We start from the raw sequence: 20426 nt of genomic DNA on the forward strand, positions 1-20426 counted from the left end.
AACACGGAGGCAGGCGCAAAATTCGGCTTCTTCCGGAAGCGACGAAGACTCGAAAAAAAAAAAACTGAATGTACTTGGAATCTTGAAAATTAACATAGCGGAAAATCTGTGTGTTAGGTGATATGTTGTCCTTTAGTACTAAGAGTACCAAGCAAAGGGCCGAGGCTGTTGTGTTTCTGTAGAGCAACGAGAGCTTTCAAGCAAGCAAAACATAATAGTAGTGCTTGCAGAGGCGATCTTTTTATTTTTGCTGATACCAGCTCTTAGCTGTCACGGCGTGAGTAACTAGCCCCATTCTAAAGCACGTTACATAACGCGGCGTTACGTCAGTTGAACAAGACGGCATCAGAGCAGGTATGCACGGACTGTGAGCCTTAATCCATAATCAGTATTACAATTTAAACAAATATTTATTTATTTAATTACTAATGGTTGGTGAATGTCTGCGACTGTTACGACAATGAGTTTGTTTCTAAAATAACTATTTCTTCTCCCAGTCTTGAGTTTCTTTCTACTTATCTATTGCACGACGCGTTTCAGGGAAAAGCACGGTGATCAGCACCACTGTCCCTGCAACTTAATCCTCCCCAAACAAGCGGCACGCACATCAGCGCTGCAGAGGGCAAATAAAATACATTTGAGAAAAAACAGCCCGCAAAAGGAAATGAACATAGATTGCTGTTGCCAATGACCGCACTGTTTTCATGGCTGAATCAGTTTCCGGCAAGGTAAGGAAAGATGCAGATACGCAGTACACTACAGAAGATGAAGAGGTAAACAGAAGTGTATACAGCTACATTCTCAATACATCACAAAAGAATGCAAATATCTTCAGAAACCACAAGACAAATACTGGATTCTCTACACGTAATAAACTACAACACAAACTAATATATAATTTAAAGTGTAATCATGACATATATTCAGATTCCGGAGTATACAAAAGAACATGCAGGGAATGCTCCCTCTTCTATCGAGAACAATCAGGCCGAGATTCCCACATTAGTTATACAGAGAACTTTACAGTATACACTTACAACAGAAAAACAACATTATAAATAGTCATAAAAATATACAATAAAAGAAGAAATTTGGAAATATAAAGAAAAATGTCAAAGACTTCCACTGACTAAATATATGGATCGTTTGGAAGAACTGGAGGTAGGCATGACAAAAGATATAAAGAAAAAATATTAAATGACTAACTGGAAAATAATTTAGTGAATTTCTTCAGATGCTTTGATTGTAGTGTCTTCAATTTTTTTATTCTGTTCTCAATTTCGGTGAAGGTGTCACATGCCTCTACTCGGTCGACTTTCCCGCTCCGCTGACGCAAGTTGCACCCCTCTGCCGCTAGTGAGCTCCGAACTGTAGCGTGGAACGTGGCGGCGGGTAGTGTTAACTGCGTCGGTGCGTGACAAGCAGCGTGCTGTAGTCGAGTTTCGAGTTTCGAGTTCGTGTCTGCACGTGGAGACGGTGCCAGGCCGCAGACGAGCGCTGAGACATCTGCAACAACCCGACGACACGGTCTCACTGACATCATACAGTCGAGACTTGGCCCCATCCGATTTTCATCTGTTCCCAAAATTTAAAGAACAACCTCGAGGACTTCTCTTTGATAGTGGTGAAGTGGTGCGAGCAGCGGTGACGTTGTGGCCCCATCAACGAAGTCAGACATTCTTCAGCGATGCTATCAACAACCTGGTCTCTCGTTGGGAGAAATGTGTTCGTCCGCAGCTCGTGGTCGTGCGGAAGCGTTCTCGCTTCCCGCGCCTGGGTTCCCGGGTTCGATTCCCGGCGGGTTAGGGATTTTCTCTGCCTCGTGGGTGTTGTGTGATGTTCTTACGTTAGTTAGGTTTAAGTAGTTCTAATTTCTAGGGGACTGATGATCATAGATGTTAAGTCCCATAGTGCTCAGAGCCATTTGAACCATTTTGAAATGTGTTCGTTGCCAGGGTAACTACGTTGACAACTAAATCTGTAGACATGAAGAATAAAGATGTAGTATGTTAAAGTTTGTTTTACTTAAAAAGCTTCAAGAGTTTTCATATAAAAAATTCGGGGGCATTACTTTTCAGCACGCCCTCGTAGGATAGCCCACGAGTATATCACAATCTGCGGACGATCTGTAGTGTTATCTACGCGAACTATCTGTAAAACTATCTTTGAGACTGTTTTGTTTTTGTACGTTTGTTGTTTCAGCGTGTACCGAACTCAGTAAGTTATGCATGGTACGTAATTTGTGTGGGTTTCTGCAAAAGTGGACTATAAGAAAACCGTTAAGTAAAAGTTTATAAAACACGATCGTTAATTAAAAATCGTGCTTATTTACATATTATAGTAAAGACAATAGAAAATATGTGAGCCTTCCGCTGTGGCCGAGCTGTTCTAGGCGCTTCAGTTCGGAAACGCGCTGCTGCAACGGTCGCAGCTTCGAATCCTGCCTCGGGCATGGATGTGTGTGATGTCCTTAGGTTAGTTAGGTTTAAGCAGTTCTGAGTCTAGGGGGCTGATGACCTCAGATGTTGAGTCCCATAGTGCTCAGAGCCATTTGAACCCTTTGAAAATATGTGAGCACACCGGAAACATCACAAATAAATGGAATAATATCCGAAAAACGTGCTGGAAAATGGGAATCATTTCGCGAAACGCATCGTACAAGAGCTAAAAGATTATTGTCACTGGCATCTGAAAAAGTTATTTGATAAACAAACTTAAATATTTATTTGTTTATTTGTCATTTGATCATATTGACCATAGAGCCATTTATTATTATTATTAGCGAATGTCGCCATTGGAGAACGATAAGCAGGTTATATTTAGTCTTTCTTATACTTCTTCTTATTTTCCAAATATTTCTCCATTTTCTCCCCGAAGGCGTTCTTTCGTTCGTCAGTCCACTTTGGTCGGTACGCTTTTGTTATACCTCTGGAATAAATGTCTATCAGTTTTGCTTCTGAATGTGTCCCTGTCTGATGTCTTTGTTACGTCAATTTTTGCTTTTGTCGAATCCTTATTAACTTTAGTTACCGAACGAATTGATGCTTTAAGGGATGTCAGATAGTCGAATAGACGAAAATTTGAATATTATTTTAGCCTCAAACCTAGAACAAAAAGCTCGTAATTCTTTACATATCAAAACGCTATGTGTTGGAACATGTAATTCTCGGATTGCAGGTTTACCTTCCCTCCAAATTGTGCACAGCTGTGTTAACCCAGACCTGTTCGTGTCACTGCGAAACTTCGACAAACCCCATGGCGCACACTACAGTGTGCTGTTGCTGCTCCTACTTCCTCCGGATCACCGTTAGCGCCGTATTCTAGGCTGCTAGCCAGGTTGGTTCCTTTTCCTCCTACTATAAGTACCTGGGCTACTACAGTGAAATCTCTGCACACTGCCCCACTCTTCGCTATCACCATCAAGCTGAGCTTGGCGGGAGGTTTCACGATGCTTGTGACCTGGTAGTCCACGCTTAACTTTTACTGTAATGTTTGGTCTACACCTCTCCCATGACTGCTACCTAGCAGCAGGAGTCTTTTCTTTCTACTTGACTTTTCTACCAACCTCCTCAAGGTCGTTCCTACGAATCTGTTGCAACCTACTTTGCTGAACAGATGGTCGAGCCTCTTGTTCTCCTTCTTCAGCTAACAAATCAAACTGAATACTAATCGGAATTTGAAATGTGATTTCTGAAGGTTTCTTCCGTTGCTTGTTACCTGCTACCTTTCGCAAATTCTCATTTTGTCTTCCCCCTTCAACCTCTCTCATTCAAAACACGCCATTTTTAATACTGGCTGAAAGCACAAATCTTTCTTCCTTGTTCCACGATTCTCTTGTCTCGACTGCATAACCTGCAACTCAACGGGAGGGCCTCATCTGATACTTTACCAGCCTCCCTGATACAACTGACGCAATGAAACACTAGACCATCATCCTGACATGTTTCTCCCATACTAAATACGGCAATATCTTCCTGTATCATACGTGACAGTTAACAGAGGAACATTAACTTACGCTTAAAATACAGAAAAGTAAGAACTGGCGAATAATTATCTTCCGACGAATAGTGCAGCAAATTTCTAGGCAGCAGGCATGCACGAGAAAAGGTACTCGTTGAACCTAAGTTTTCATTCACAGAAGGGACGAAAAGGATGAAAACTAAAAGAAAGAACGGTATTTTTAACAGCAATATTGAACAGACAGTAACAGTTAATTCTGTGAACCACTGTAACGTATGCAAAACAACGGGTAGCATTCCGCAACTACTCACATCTGATATTAGAACACTTAGAGACATTTGAAGTGAAAGAAAGGAAGGAAACAGGGATAATACGGATGGAACAAAGAAAGAAAGAATACAGTCAAAGAATGAATACGTTTCGGGAAGAGAAAAATAGAGTAAACAAGAAAACATTGAATGCTCATGTAACATTTAAGTGGAAACACATCAGGGCAAAAATGAATAGTAATAATAGTAAGAAAACAAAACTCTTGGACACCAATCGAACTAGCAAAAGGTCAAGGGAAGAGATAATATATTCCCCGCTATACATTCAAGTTGTCTCACTGGAGACAGATTATCAGATTAGTTTGTGCTTTGAGATGAAAAACAGGCAAGACTTCAGTTACTTGCTGAAGGTCTTGCTCATTCCAACATCAGTCCTGGAGTGCAGTGATCACCCACAGCACGTGCGGACCTGTTCTAGAGCCGGCATTTTCAACTCACGTAACACCGAGTTATGTAACTAAGTTTATAATAACACACGTCACTGGTTCTGCACATTACAACTGCTAGTATCAGCAATGTGGCCCAAATTCTACTGCAGAATTTCGACTGCGTGACAAACATTTGCTCCTGAAAAGCACAATAGCCATTTCCGCGGTTAACATACCTATTGCTCTGAATATCAAATGTTAATAGAATGCGGCTACAGAAATTGATTGTAAAACGCTTTCTGCAGGTCAGATTGTTATTTCAGTTTTTAAGCCGCAATGCGTGCTGGGCGATTGAATGCACTACAGATTTTGCTGCTCCGCAGCGGAAAAAGTCTGGTGGAGTCATGTCCGACGTGCGATGGTGCCATAAGTTTTCTGAGACGACACGCCCCCCCCATAAAACCTCCAGAGGACTCCCGGTGTTGTTAGCTGTGTGCGCAGCGGTGCCATCATGTTGCGATCATGAGTACATGCTTTCTTCCTTTAGCTGGCCAATGAAATTGTGGCTCACTAAACAATAACGCTCACTGCTCACGGATTTTTCAAAAAATAAAGCTCTATTAATGTACTGTGTTAGTATTTGTATCTCCACTTCAATTTTCTGATCAGCAGTGGTGTTTCAAGCACAGGATGAGTATTCTCTGTTGACATTGTCACGTGTCTTGTATGTTAGCATGACCAGTCAGGTGGAACGAGGCCGCAACAGTACAGAAGGTGACACCAAGAATATCTGTGGTATTCCTTCCAATGAAAGATGTAAACCGTTTGCAGTAACGGATTCGCTTTTCATGATCCACATGTTTGCGCTGGTGTCACTTTATACGGAAACAATAATCAATATTCTCCTAACCGCTTTATGAGCGCTTGCAAGCCCGATATCTTTTTCTTGCGTCAACTTGTTATTTATTTATTTATTTACATGTCAAGTTCCGTAGGACCAAATTGAGGAGCAAATCTCCAAGGTCATGGAACGTGTCCGCACATGAAATTACAACACAGAAGTAATAACAGATAAAAATAAATGTTCATGGACCTGAAAACAGTCAATCCATAAGTTTAAGTAAACGCTATCAGCAATACAATAAGAATCAGCTTAATTTTTGAAGGAACTCCTCGACAGAATAGAAGGAGTGACCCATGGGGAAACTCTTCCGTAATGGTCCAACTTCTGGAGCAATATTTTATGATCAACACAATCAAATGCCTTAGTTAAATAAAAAAATATGCCAAGCGTTCGAAACATTTTGTTTGGCCCATCCAGTACCTCACAGAGAAAAGAGAATATATCATTTTCAGTTGTTAAACGACTTCTAAAGCCGAACTGTACATTTTATAACAAATCGTGTGATATAAAATGATCAATTATCCGTACATACACAGCCTTTTCAATAACTTTTACAAATAGATCTAAAATTATCTACATTATCCCTTTCTCCATTTTTATAAAGCGGCTTTACTACTGAGTACTTTAATCGCCCAGGAAACTGACCGTTCCTAAAGGAAAAATTAAAAATATGGCTAAATACAGGGCTAACATGGGCAGCACAGTACTTTAATATTCTGCTAGACACTCCATCAGAACCATGAGAGTCCTTAGTCTTCAGTGATTTAATTATTGATTCAATCTCCCTCTTGTCTGTATCACAGAGGAGTATTTCAAACATCAGTCTCGGAAAGGCATTTGCAAGAAAGATATATGATTTCCTGTAGAAACTAAATTTTTATTTAATTCACCATCAATGCTCAGAAAATGATTGTTAAATACTGTACATATATCTGATTTATCAGTAACAGAAATATTTTTACTGCGAACTGACTTTATACTGCCAACCTTGTGCTGCTGACCAGACATTTCCGAATGCAATGTGATTGCTGTGCTCTGCTGCAAAGAGTCAGCAATGTTCAACAACTTCTGCTCGTTGAGTTCAGGTGGTCTTCGGCATGTAAGATTGAGCGTGTTTCTATAAAATTCTATGTTTACGAACCACATTACGATTAGGTACAGCTGTTTCCGACAATTCTTTTAGCCTATACCTCTTGCACTAAATCTGTGTATTTATCGTCTTCTCGAAACACATTCTCAACGATAAATATACGTTCAACAGTTGAAAACACAACAATTTAAAGGCAAATTGAACGTCTCAGCGCCGGCTGCTGTGGCCGAGCGGTTCAAGGCGATTCAGTCCGGAACCGTGCTGCTGCTACGGTCGCAGGTTCGAATCCTGCCTCGGGCATCGATGTGTGTGATGTCCTTAGGTTAGTTAGGTTTAATTAGTTCTAAGTCTAGGGGACTGATGACCTCGGATGTTAAGTCCTATAGTTTTTAGAGCCATTTGAAACACTTGAACAGTTACAGGAGACGGGGCACTGGCAGAAGTGCAACTGTGTGGAGGAGTTGTCAGTAGTGCTCGGGTAGCTGAGTGTGTAGAGCATTACCGCGTGACTGCTACGGTCGCAGGTTCGAATCCTGCCTCGGGCATGGATGTGTGTGATGTCCTTAGGTTAGTTAGGTTTAACTAGTTCTAAGTTCTAGGGGACTGATGACCACTGCAGTTAAGTCCCATAGTGCCCAGAGCAAGCCACAAGCAAGTAGAGCATTTGCCCGCTGAAGGCAAAGGTCCCCCGATCGAGTCCCGTTCAGGCACGTAGCTATAATCTGCCAGGAAATTTAAATCAGAAGGTATCTGAAAAGCAAAATTCCGAAACATACAGGATTAAAGTTTTATAGTACCCTTCATCTTCTGGTTGAAGATTACTTTTCACATCTTTAATAGCCAAATACGTTTCCTCGAAGTTTCACCGTCTTGATTTATTTTTAGTCAAACAGCGTGACATTTTGCAACATAGAATTGAAAATCCTGATCAGATGCAGACGACAATCTGGAGCAAAACATCGTATGTTATAGCCACATATGGATCAGTACGTGATATTAAGGAATATGTTTTTTGGGTTGATAATTTTTAAAATTTAAATACTATAATCTGCAAATTATGCAATTTGTAATGGAAAAAATTTTCACATGTAATTTGGCAGAATAGCAATAAAGCCACTGACGATGTCGCAACTTTACGGAAACGTGTTTGGTTGTTACACAAGACGAATTTGTGCTTGTTCAAGGCAGAACGGTATTTCTATAATTTTATGATTCTGTTGCCCTACCAACACTGCTGTACGGAAGTGAATCAAAGCACGGAGATGAGCTGTCAAGAGGTGTAAAATAACAGACAGAACCAAAAATGTTGACTGCAGAAACTAACGGAACCGTCTACAAACAACGGACTGCCTCTGGTCCAGATTGTATACCAGTCAGGTTCCTTTCAGAGAATGCTGATACAATAGCTCCATATTTAGCAATTATATACAGCCGCTCGCTCAAAGAAAGATCCATACCTAAAGACTGGAAAATTGCTCAAGTCAAACCAATACCCAAACAGGGAAGTAGGATTAATCCGCTGAATTACAGGCCTATACCATTAACGTCGATCTGCAGTAGGGTTTTGGAACATATACTGTAATCGAACATTATAAAGTACCTCGAAGAAAACGATTTATTGACACATAGTCAACACGGTTTCAGAAAATATCGTTCTTGTGAAACACAACTAGCTCTTTATACTAATGAAGTAATAAGTGCTATCGACAGGGGATGTCAAATTGATTCCATATTTTTAGATTTCCAGAAGGCTTTCGACACCGTTCCTCACAAGCGTCTTCTAACCAAAATGGCGCCTATGGAATATCACCTCAGTTGCGCGACTGGATTCGTGATTTCGTGTCAGAAAGGTCGCAGTTAGTAGTAACAGACAGAAGTCATCGAGTAAAACAGAAGCTTTTTCCCAAGGCAGTTTTATAGGACCTCTATTGGTCCTGATGTGTACTAACGACATAGGAGACAATCTGAGTAGCCATGTTAGAGTTTTGCAGGTGATGCTGTCATTTACCGTCTTGTGAAGTTATCAGATGACCAAAACAAATTGCAAAATGATTTAGATAAGATACCTGTATAGTGCGAAAAGTGGCAACTGACCCTGAATAAAGAAAAGTCTGAAATTATTCACATGAGTACTAAAAGAAATCCGCTGAATTTCGATTACGTGATATGTCACACAAATCTGAAGGCTCTAATTCATCTAAGTACTTAGGGATTACAATTACAAATAACTTAAATTTGAACGATCACATAGATAATATTGTGGGTAGAACAAAGACTGCGAATCATTGGCAGAACACTTAGAAGGGGCAACAGACCTACTAAAGAGACTGCTTACACCACGCTTGTCCGCCCTATTCTGGAGTATTGCTGTGCGGTATTGGATTCGCATCAGGTGGGACTGACGGATGACATCGAAAAAGTTCAGAGAAGGGCGGCTCGTTTTGTACTATCGCGAAATAGGGGAGATAGTGCCTCAGACATCATACGTGAATTGCAGTGGCTGTCATTAAAACAAAGGCGTTTTTCGTTGCGACGGGATCTTCTCATGAAATTTCAATCACCAGTTTTCTCCGCCGATTGCAAAAAGACTCTGTTGGCTTGCACCTACTTAGGGAGAAATGATCATCATGATAAAATAAGAGAAATCAGGGCTCGCACAGAAAAATTTAAGTGTTCCTTTTTCGCGCGCGCCGTTCGAGAGTGGAAAGGCAGAGAGACAACTTGAAGGTGGTTCATAGAACCCTCTGTCAGGCACTTTATTGTGAACAGCAGAGTAATCACGTGGATGTAGTAGTAAGAGTTAATCTACTGGCCTCTAAAATTGCTACACCAAGAAGATGACGTGCTACAGACGCGAAATTTAACAGACAGGAAGAAGATGCTGTGATATGCAAATGATTAGCTTTTCAGAGCATTCACACAAGGTTGGCGCCGGTGGCGACTCAAACAGCAGTTGACGGGCGTTGCCTGGTAAAACGTTGTTTTCATGCCTCGTGTAAGGAGGAGAAATGCGTACGATCACGTTTCCGACTTTTATAAACGTCAGATTGTAGGCTTTCGCGATTTCGGTTTATCGTATGGCGACATTGCTTCCCGCGTTGGTCGAGATCCAATGACTGTTAGCAGAATACGGAATCGGTGGGTTCAGGACGGTAATACGGAACGCCGTGCTGGATCCCAACGGCATCGTATCACTAGCAGTCTAGATGACAGGCATCTTATCTGCACTGCTGGAACGGCTCGTGCAGCCACATCTCGATCCCTGAGTCAACAGTTGGGACGTTTGCAAGACAACAACCATCTCCACGAACAGTTCGACGACGTTTGCAGCAGCATGGACTATCAGCTCGGAGACCATGGCTGCGTTACCCTTGACGCTGCATCAGACAGCAACGCCTGTCAACGACGAACCTAGGTGAACGAATGGCAAAACGTCCTTTTTTGAGATGAATCCAGGTTCTGTTTACAGCATTGTGATGGTCGCATCCGTGTTTGGCGACATCGCGGTGAACGCACATTGGAAGCGTGTATTCGTCATCGCCATACTGGCGTATCACCCGGCGTGATGACATGGGGTGCCATTGGTTACACGTCTCTGTTACGTCTTGTTCGCATTGACGGCACATTGAACAGTGGACGTTACATTTAAGATGTGTTACGACCCGTGGCTCTACCCATCATTCGATCCCTACGAAATCCTACATTTCAGCAGGATAATGCACGACTGCATGTTGCAGGTCCTGTACGTGCCTTTCTGGATACAGAAAATGTTCGACTGCTACCCTAGCCAGCACATTCTCCAGATCTCTCACCAATTGAAAACGTCTGGTCAATGGTGGCGGAGCAGCTGGTTCGTCACGATACGCCAGTCACTACTCTTGATGAATTGTGGTATCGTGTTGAAGCTGCGTGGGCAGCTGTACCTGTACACGCCATCCAAGCTCTGACTCAATGGCCAGGCGTATCAAGGCCGTTATTACGGCCAGAGGTGGTTGTTCTGGGTACTGATTTCTCAGGATCTATGCACCCAAATTGCATGAAAATGTAATCACATTTCAGTTCTAGTATAATATATTTGTCCAATGAATACCCGTTTATCATCTGCATTTCTTCTTGGTGTAGCAATTTTAATGGCCAGTAGTGTAAAATAAACGAAAATATGAATCAAAATGAAAACAAGACACTTGTAGAGCGGGGAAAAGATAGGATTCCTAAAAAGGGAGTTAACAGCTAAAACGGAAAGTGAACAAGAAGTGTTTGTGCAATGCAGTGCTGTTTTGTACCGTAATTCAGCAGATGCCCAGAGAGAGTGCGCTGTTGGCACGTAGCCTTCTTTTGCCAGACAGCCCCACGGGTACCTCCTACGCCCTTTTCCCAGTTAATTGCGCCACACTTTCTCGCTCCATCTGGCACCGCGGACCAGTCGCAATTTTCCTCGATACAGTGTTCGTCTCTCTGCCGCTGCTCCCCGTGTCTGTTAGGTTCTGGTCGTGGAAACATCGCCTACTTTTCGCAGCACCAGGACGACACCTGTGTCCCGTGCGAGCCTCGCAAACCGGAATGCTCGCCCTGGCCTGTGGAGGCGCCCCCAACTGCCAACGGTGGGTCCGCTGCGTCACGGCACCAGTTCTGAGACACGGCGAGGCCACCGGCCTCCTCCGACATTCCTTTGCGAGCCTTCCGCACGTCACTGCACCGACTACCAGCCTCGCCGGCAGTGTCCTACAGTACCTCTGCACCTCCATCTCTGCAGTACCTCTGACACCCACGTGGCTGCTCGGTGCGCAACAACTGCCTTTCCCCTGGACACCGACTAGTAGCAGCACAGTACATGCGGCACAGACGCCGACCTCACACTCGTACCACTTCAGTAGTACCGCTCAGGTTCTGTTCTATGTACGGTTGGCGTCACCGTGTGAGAAGCAGGAAATTTAACCTCTCCTTGGCAAGACGTTTCCTCCGCTACCTGCATCAAAGTCTACGTGGATACTCCACAGATCACACTTAAGGGCTGGTGAACAGTGAATTTACTTTATTTACTCGCGATTCATCGAGAACATTAACACATTTAATCACACTAGGTGAGCGTGGAAGTAGTTGCCAGGGAGTAACTGAGGAAAACGAAATTACCTTTAACAAATTGGAATTTTATTCATAAAAGCCTTTTCAAAAACAGATTTAAAATTTATAAGCAGGAAATATCAAGTTACAATTTTATTTAGAGGCAGAAAGAACAATTTTGACAGTACGAACCTTCGGACAAGGAAGCTTGCCGCTCCCTTTCGACACGGTCGTAGTCACGACCGCTCACAACCACCTCTGAAAGACTACACTGGTGCAAATCTGCAACACACCAGATTACTTTAAACAAAAAATTTTAACAACTCAAACAAACACATTAACTATGCACCCCGTAAGAGGGATGGAAATGGTACAAACACTCACGCTACGAAATTATTTGCCACCGAAAGTGCAATTTGTTTTTCTAAATGGGCTCTTATGGTGTAAGGGTGGCAACTTTATAAAAATGACTATTTAAATAAAACCAATGAAATTCAGACTTACATAAAATGTACAAAATGCTCTGCATTACACATATACCGCCTCGCAAGATGATAGGCAAGATAAAAACCTATTTCAGGAATTCGGCCTTTGCACCTTAACTATAGAAATTCGTTAACACTGAATCCGACAAACATGACAGAGGTAGCTATTAACGTATGGCAGATTGACAGTGGGATTATTGAACAACCCGAACCGCAGATTGCTCTAACCCTCCCCAACTCCACAAGGGAAAACGGACCACCCAATTCACAAATATGACCTTCCCGCGGGTCGGCAAACGGAGAAGAATGGTGGGACGACCCCAAAACAAAGCGGCTGGTGACCTCACCAAGAAAACAAGTAGAATTTAACAAGTAAATGAAACGACATATCTCCAATCACTTAACTTCTAATAAACTGCGATTTCTGGCGAAGACCTGGCGCAGCACCCCCAACGCTCTCCCGAACCGTCCGCTGCCAGCCGCTTCAACGGACGCAGGAAGGCGCGCCGATCTCCCGTCTCACGGCGTCGCAGCTCGCCCCGGCCAGCTCGATGTCCTGGTTTCACTCCTGTTGCTCCCGTGTGAACTGCGAAGCCACTACCCCTTTCTATACGGCGCGTTCCACTGGACTCACGTGGGGACCTCTTGCACCAACGCTCAAGGCGGACAATTCATCTTGTGTGTCACTGCGTGAACAACCAACCAACCGATCCAATCTCCAATGACCGTTGCCGGAGCAACTCGAGCAGACTGGCGGCCTAACGCGCAGACTCAGATGCAGGAACTAAGCCCCGACCTGGCGACCACTTGCTCAGTTCTGTTACTGGCGGAGTGGAAAGACTCTCATTTTCTGGCTTAAAGTTTTGATGCAAACGACAGACATACTCGCACTCCAACGTCAGACAGACACTAACTGCCGCACAAACGCGAACGAGAGACGGACCAACAAACGGTGACCTAGCCTCACCCCCGACTGACCAGCTGGCGAGCTCATAGCGCCCCTTAAATGCACGTCAGCAGGCAACCTTCCCCCTTTCCCACCAGAGGGAGACACCAAAGCTGCGATTGCCACAGCGGCGCCACCGCCAGAAACGGAGGGCGGCTACTTCACACAACGCGCTGCGGCGCGCTCTTCAAACAGCAATTGTTTTTTACCACGGCTCAGCTGGTTCATCGTACCACCTTCACAATAATTCTTTATTATTCCAATCTCAAACAGATCGCCGAAAAGACCAACACCCATATCTTTCCGTGCGAGCTCCGATTTGCCTTATTTTATTACGATGATCGTTTCTGCCTCTGTAGGTCGGTGTCAACCAAATATTTTCGCGTTCGGTGGAGAAAGTTGATGATTGAAATCTGGTGAGAAGATCCGCCGCAACGAAAAATGTCTTCGTTTTAACGACGTCCATCTCAAATTCCATTACATGTCAGTGACACTCTCTCCCTATTTCTCGATAACAGAAAACGTCCTGCTCTTATTTGAACTTTGTCTATGTACTCCGTTAATCCTATATATCCCACACTGCGCAGAGTGTTGTGTACGCAGTTTAGTAGAGCTGTTGCATCTTCTAAGTTTTCTGCCGACAAAACGCAAAAACGCTTTCTCCACAACATTTCCTATGTTATCTTTCCACTTTAAATTGTTCGTAATTGTAATTCATAGGTATTTAGTTGAATTTACCGCCTTTAGATTTGATTGATTTATCTTGTAACCACGGAGTGTAGCCATGTATGGAAGTGAAACATTGACGATAACTAGTTTAGACAAGAAGAGAATACAGCCTTTCGAAATGTGGTGCTACAGAAGAATGCTGTAGTTTAGATGGGTAGATCACGTAACTAATGATGAGATACTGAACAGAACTGGGGAGAAGAGGAATTTGTGGGACAACTTGACTAGAAAAAGGGATCGGTTGGTAGGACTCGTTCTGAGGCATCAAGGGCTCACCAATTTAGAACTGGAGGGAAGCGTGGAGGATAAAAATCGTAAAGGGAGACCAAGGGATGAATACACCAGGGTGCGATTTATGCTTCTACCAGTGGGGGGGATGTCTTAGGGGGTTAGTAGAATTATATGTGTTACTAGCTTGGACCGTGGCGTTACGCATGGTTAAACAGCTATTTATAAATATATGTTAATGCCGAAACTCACTATTGACGCGTATGCACTATCAGAAAAGCCATCTCTTGTTATATCTTTAAAAGTACATTATAGGTAAAGCTTATTTACAAAATCATCTACGTACGGGTACAGATGTACGAGCGGAATTCAAAACGTAGAGGCACATTTGTGAAAAGTTGTCTTATTCTGATGGTAGAAAACTGAAACATATTAATTCCGTTAATAGTAAGACTTATTAAAAACTTTCATTGTTCGGATCCACAAATTTACATTATATGTAAAGTTTTACTCCAATACGTGGGAAATAAACATCCCAGGTTGGGATGCATAAACTAAAACCAGAGGAGGGGATGGTCTGATGCAGAGGGGGGAAATCCCCCCCATCCCCCCCTGCAAATCGCACACTGGAATACACTAAGCAAATTCAGAAGGATGCAGGTTGCAGTAGTTATTCGGAGATGAAAAGGCTTGCAAGGGATAGAGTAGCATGGAGAGCTGCATCAGACCAGTCTTTGGACTGAAGACCAAAACAAGAAGAACAACACCAACATTGTATAATCTTTGTAGTAATCATGTGGATGACCTCACACTTTTCATGATTTAGAGTCAATCGCGAAGTATCCCACCATACAGTTATCTTTTCTAAGTTGTTTCGCATTTTGTTCTGATCTTCTAACGACTTTACTAGACGATAAACGACAGCACCATTTGCAAACAACCTAAGATGGCTGCTCAAATTGTCTTATAAAACGTTTAAATAGATAAGGAACTGCAAGGAGCCTATAACACTTCCTTGACGACCGCCAGAAATCACTTCTGTTTTATTCGATGACTTTTCGTCAGCAAGCTGTGACTTCTCCGACAGGAAACCACGAATCCAGTCGCATAGCTGAGACGATATTCCATAAGCATGCAGTCTGATTGCAGACCGCTTGTTAGGTACGGTGTTAACAGCCTTTTGGAAATCCAGAAATAGGGACTTAATTACAGATCCCTTGTCAGCAGCACGCAACACTACGCATGAGTAAAGAACTAGTTGTGTTTTAGAAGAGCGATGTTTTCTAAATCCGTCTTGATAATGCGTCAGAAGACCGTCCTCTTCGAGGTAGTTCATAATGTTCGAGCACAATAAATGTTCCAAAGTCCTGCTGAATATCGACGATAATGATATGGGCCTGTAATTTAGTGGATTACTCCTACTACCATTCTTGAATATTGGTGTGACCTGTGCAACTTTCCAGTCTTTGCGTACGGATCTTTCCTCGAGTGAACGGTTTTATGTGACTGTTAAGTGTGGAGCTATTGCATCAGCATTCTCTGAAAGCGACCTAATTGGCATACAATCAAGAACGGAAACCTTGGTTTTATCATGTGTTTTAATTTACTTCATTACACCGAGGATATCTACTTCTAAGTGACTCATGTTTGCAGCTGTTCATGATTGGATTCTGGAATATTTACTTCGTCTTCTTCGGTGAAGGAATCCGTTAAGGCTGTGTTTAGTAACTCTGCTTTAGCAGCAGTAATGTCCTATATCTGCCGCATGCTGACTGCAGCAGCAAAAGTGATCAGTTACCAAACAGTTTATTGCATTTCTGTTGCAGCTTCACCTTGGGCTGCATTCCAGGCTCCGTTCCACATCATTCCAGCTTTATATTAGTTGAGGCATAAGAAAATGCAGCGCGACGCAGTAGTAAATTTTTATTGGGTACTTATGGATACGTAATTGCTGTTAATAGCTGCTCTGAGCTCGAACTATGCAGAGCGCTAGGAGCCAACATGGCTGACTTTATGGTACTTCTTACTGCAGCGATGCACCGGATGCAGCGCGTTCCTCAGCCTCGAAACTCGCAAGTATTGGCACAGTGATACTTCAGCTGAATTGTAATGTTACGGCGTAATTTCTCTACTCGGATATTACTTCGCTGTAAGAACGCGATCATTCGCTTATCAGAACATGAGGAAGACGCGGAATACTGCGTAAGAACCTTATACACTCTGTGACCATAGAAGTCCGCACACAGCCCACGTAGTGTGGAACTCTTCACCAGACGTTTCAGCTACCACTGACGACGGCTGCCCTCTCAATAGCAGCGGGAACGTCTTTAGTTTTGCCACATCAGGAACCGGACTCACACCCAGAATAACCCGTAACCAATGCAACAAATATTACTGTTGTGACTTGGCGAGACAGCCAAGCCACTACGAGGTAGCCGAAAGGCACGCGTTTAAGCTCACGCAGGCTGGCGTGAGGTCTGGAACAGTTAAAGGAGTTGAGTCTAGTAAAAAAGGTACATAGCTGCTGGAATACTTACCTTTAATCCATAATTGGTGAACATCGGTCGGACGGTACATGCATCACAAGATAAATAGCAAATGATAATGGCGCCTTGCTAGGTCGTAGCAAATGACGTAGCTGAAGGCTATGCTAACTATCGTCTCGGCAAATGAGAGCGTAATTTGTCAGTGAACCATCGCTAGCAAAGTCGGCTATACGACTGGGGCGAGTGCTAGGAAGTCTCTCTAGACCTGCCGTGTGGCGGCGCTCGGTCTGCAATCACTGACAGTGGCGACACGCGGGTCCGACGTATACTACCGGACCGCGGCCGATTTAAAGGCTACCACCTAGCAAGTGTGGTGTCTGGTGGTGACACCACAATTACATAGGCCAAGCTGCCAGAAATTTGAGAATTTGATTTAAAAAACATTTATAATAATACAGACTGGATAAATTTAGCAAACCAGCAGTAGCAACAGACATTATAGACGCAGGCCTTTGAATATCGAAGACAATCTCGAAGTTTTGCACAAAATCGGAAAGAACAAACAAATGGATACCGTGTAAGAAATGGAAACTTTCATTCATCAACAATCTTAACGAAATAACAAAATGCAACAACTCAAAATTCTTCAGCAATCATAAGAAGCAAGTTCTAATGCAATACATTTAAGATGAACAAATGTGGAAAAAGCGGCTACCACACTGTCAGTATCGCGTATATCGATGTGAAATGCGATAATCGATAATTATTCACACACTGGAAGGTCACCATATTCCATTAAGTGTATAGTGTTTACATGTATATAGAAACATTTGTGCAGTTCAAAAATGGTTCAAATGGCTCTGAGCACTATGCGACTTAACTTCTGAGGTCATCAGTCGCCTAGAACTTAGAAGTAATTAAACCTAATTAAACCTAACACATCCATGCCCGAGGCAGGATTCGAACCTGCAACCGTAGCGGTTGCTCGGTTCCAGAGTGTAGCGCCCAGAACCGCACGGCCACTCCGGCCGGCATCTGTGCAGTGAATAACGTCGAAAAACCGTGCCAAAATAAATATTGCAATTGTGTAATGTCTCACTACAGTTCGACCTGTGTACCAATGACGCAAACGTAGCTTTAGGACGTCAAATTCGTAAGTGAACAACTGTGAAATAAAAAGCTGTATCACCCGGGTTTCGCACCACATCAACCGGTGCAAAATTACCCGCATCCTACACAGGCTGTGGTGTCAGCCATTTTAAACGACGAGACACAAGTCCACATCAGCAGAAGACGCCACTGGGCTTCAATTGCCGGCCGTTGTGGCCGAGCGGTTCTAGGCGCTTGAGTCTGGAACCGCGCGACTGCTACGGTCGCAGGTTCGAATCCTGCCTCGGGCATGGAAGTGTGTGATGTCCTTAGGTTAGTTAGGTGTAAGTTGTTCTAAGTTCTAGGAGACTGATGACCTCAGTGCTTAGAGCCATTTGAACCATTTGGACTTCAATTACTCGCCAACCATGAACCTCCCCACCTTCCAAATACACCAACAGCCACACCAGTTGCGAACAATAAACAGAACTCCTATGTTAATTTAGTTTAAGACATTGTATTTTTAAGTAACAATTTTCTGTGTGCATAAACGCCTGAAGACGAGGAGAACATACCTGTAACACGGTGCAATATGTTAAATGAAATATAAAATACATGACAGTGACTGGTAGCAGGAAATACAAGTAATTATTCCACGCAGTCATGGTTCCGAAACGTAGCCAGTCTGGCCTCAAGTAACAGAAGAACCTTACAGTAATTTAGTTACGTTGCCCACAGAAGCCTGTCCCCCCCACGTGACACCTGAACTCAATCCGTCGTTTCACAACACTGGGAGAGGCCTACGGCGGCAGGGCAGCCAGCACGAGGTGTCGGCGCCCGCCCGGCTTTCACCTCTCAGCACGTGATCATGATGCGGACGCACAGTTAGCCGGTCCTGCCTTCCTCCTGACTCTGACTCACCAGCACGCGGTTTGGTAGCCGTGGTGGGGACGGAAGTGTAGGAGCCGGGAGCGCCAGCGAGCTCCGAGAACCTGCGTGCCTTTCTGGCCTTCGTGTCTCACGACAGAGACTCACCGCGCAACACGCATACTCTGAGAATGCGGAGAATCCTCACGCACCGGGCCACGTCTCTTGCCGGCTCTGATCTTCATAACTGTAGCCAGCCGTTAGATGCTCTCCTACACCCTTTGCTTCCCGCCAGAGCGAATGTAAGCGGGCGAGCATCCGCAGAAAATTCGTTTTAGTCCCCCCCCCCCCATCCGCTTGTAAGAATAAATTAGTGTTTTCATTGGAAATATGGAAGAGAACACGGTGCACGAACGTTGAATCACGGGACCACGACAAATGCTTAGTACTTCCTTTTTCACTCCGAAACTGTGATATTCAGAGATAAATATCGAGTGAGGCGAGAGAGCTGCTGGCGATGCGGCCAAATGAAGCCGCACAAGAAATCGTTAGCACATAAATTTTATGGTATCATACACTGAAGAGCCAAAAACTGGTACACCTGCCTAATATTTTATAAGGCCCCCGCAAGCACGGAGAAATGCCGCAACACGACGTGGCATGGACTCGACTTACGTCTCAAGTAGTGTTGGAGGAAACCGACACCATGAATCCTGCAGCTATCCATAAATCCGTAAGAGAACGAGGGTTGGAGACCTCTTCTGTACAGCACGTTGCAAGGCATACCACATATGGTCAATAATGGTCATGAAACTTCCTGGCAGATTAAAACTGTGTGCCGGACCGAGACTCGAACTCGCGATCTTTGCCTCTCGCGGGCAAGTGCTCTACCGTCCGAGCTACCCAAGCGCGACTCACGCCAGCTACTGACAGCTTTTACTTGTGCCAGTACCTCGCCTCCTACCTTCCAAACTTTACAGAAGCTCTCCTGCAGGAGAGCTTCTGCCCGCGAAAGGCAAAAGTCCCGAGTTCGAGTCTCGGTCCGGCACACAGTTTTAATCTGCCAGAAAGTTTCCAACATCATCCACAAACAACATTAACCGTCCCTATATTGACTAAGTGCAACAGGCGTGGAACCCAGTCCCATAAAATGACATCCGGCACCTGTAAAACACAGTACATGCATATGTGCATGCTTGCATTAAACATCTGGCTTGTTAATGTACCAAAACTTCACATTTGCAATGACTTACCTCGCGCTTAAATTAACCTGTCATCTTGCAATGTAATCACTTAAATATGTCACCCAGAAAAATGAATTCCCGAAGTTTCATTGTTGTTGTTGTGGTGGTGGTCTTCACTCCACGGACTGGTTTGACGCAGCTCTCCATGCTACTCTATCCTGTGCAAGCTTCTTCAACTTCCAGTACTTACTTACACCTACATCCTTCTGAATCTGCTTAGTGTATTCATCTCTTGGTCTCCTTCTACGATTTTTATCCTCCACGCTGCCCTCCAATGGTAAATTTGTGAACTCCTCTTCTCCGCAATTCTATTCAATACCTCGTGATTAGTTGCTTGATCTACCCACCTAATCTTCAGCATTCTTCTGTAGGACCACATTTCGAAAGCTTCTATTCTCTTCCTGTCTAAACTATCGTCAATCTTTCACTTCCATACATGGCTACACTCCATACACATTATTTCAGAAAAGATTTCCGGGCACTTAAATCTGTACTTGATATAACAAGCTTCTCTTCTTCAGAAACGCTTTCCTTGCTATAGCCAGTCTACATTTTATATCCTCTCTACTTCCACCACTATCAGTTATTTTTCTCCCCAAATAGCAAAACTCATCTACTACTTCAAGTGTCTCATTTCCTA

General features: G+C 43.7%; 1 protein-coding gene across 1 annotated transcript in view; it reads left to right on the forward strand.

The window, feature by feature from the left end:
• LOC126410703 (solute carrier family 35 member G1-like) overlaps positions 1 to 20426 on the forward strand; it is a 205300-nt gene that overhangs the window by 11521 nt on the left and 173353 nt on the right. The window lies entirely within an intron of this gene.

This window comes from Schistocerca serialis, chromosome 1 (assembly GCF_023864345.2).
Source record: "Schistocerca serialis cubense isolate TAMUIC-IGC-003099 chromosome 1, iqSchSeri2.2, whole genome shotgun sequence".
Lineage (NCBI taxonomy): Eukaryota > Metazoa > Arthropoda > Insecta > Orthoptera > Acrididae > Schistocerca > Schistocerca serialis.